The sequence below is a fragment of the Rattus norvegicus genome, chromosome 20 (assembly GCF_021556685.1).
Source record: "Rattus norvegicus strain SHRSP/BbbUtx chromosome 20, alternate assembly SHRSP_T2T, whole genome shotgun sequence".
NCBI lineage: Eukaryota > Metazoa > Chordata > Mammalia > Rodentia > Muridae > Rattus > Rattus norvegicus.
This window is the reverse complement of record NC_141553.1, coordinates 2,654,318-2,655,445: the sequence shown is the minus strand read 5'-3', so window position 1 is coordinate 2,655,445 and position 1,128 is coordinate 2,654,318. Positions and strand designations below refer to the sequence as shown.

At 55.9% G+C, this 1,128-nt stretch overlaps 1 pseudogene; it reads right to left on the bottom strand.

Annotated features, from left to right (window-relative positions):
* Positions 1–202: 202 nt before the first annotated feature.
* Positions 203–908, bottom strand: LOC134483942 (alpha/beta hydrolase domain-containing protein 17C-like; annotated as a pseudogene).
* Positions 909–1,128: the final 220 nt, after the last annotated feature.

Genomic DNA, 1,128 nt, shown 5'->3' with positions numbered 1-1,128 from the left:
CAACTCAGCACCAGGAAATCTATGCCTAGCACACACAACTCAGTGAGTAAGGGAAAGTTTGCAGTAGCTCCTGAGCCTCGACCACTTTCTATCTTAGAATCACAAACCACAAAGTTAAAGGTAGAAGCAGAAGAGATTAAAGAGCTTTGTGGGAAATCTGGTGACCAACCAATGAGCTCTTGAATACTTCTATGCTCATTTTTCAGCAGTCACTGTGATTGTCCCACACCAAGTCACATATTCTAATGGGGGTGCCAATGCTCTGTCCATAGAGGATAATGTTCTCAGGACTCAGGCCATACCGAGTGAACAGCGCCTGCCTGGAGTTCATACCATAGTCCAAATAGTCATAAGAGAAGATGTTGCAGTTGATGCGCGAGCCCATGCGGATGTAGAAGCTACACATCTGGCCCAAGTCCAAGGCGTAGCGGAGTGAGAAGAGCAGCGTGTAGGGCGGGAGGGCGCCCAGCGCAGAAATATTCAGCCCAGCCGGCTGTCAGGGACCATGCGCGAGAAGAAGACCTCTACTGCGTCCAGTTCGCGCTGCGAGTACTGCCAGTTGGCGCGATCCTTGATGTGCAGGCTGCACACACCGGGGCCCGCACCTTCGTCGGCCAGAGCGTGGTGCGCCGCCTGGGCGGACGCGGGGGCCGCAGCGGGCGCGGGCGAGCGCTCCTCCGGAGCCAGAACTGTGTAGGTGGGTTCGGCGACAAGGTCACATTGGCGGCAGTGAGGTAGTGCGGGCTCGGACTAGAAGGGCAGCAGAAGAGCCAGCACAGCTTGCCCAGGAAGAAGCCATTTATTCTGGGGCCCTGCTCAGGGAAAGGGACGTCCGTGGGCGGGAGGGAAGTGCAGGGAGCCCAGAGGGAGAGCTCGGTGAACCAAAGGCTGGCCAAGGAGTCCGACATCCTCCACTGGCCCAGAGGGGTGAGTCAAACTGCTGCCCCTCATTCGCGGCTAGGTGAGGTATTTAACTCGGGTGCCTCACAGAGAAGCATGTGGCAGCGAAGGTGGCCGACGGAACCTGTTTTCAAGAGATGGTCTAGAGCACCTTAGAAGATCTAGAGTTCACCATGGAGCAGAGCATCTTCTTCTTGGTAAGCAGACCTGGGGTCTATATTCGTGAGA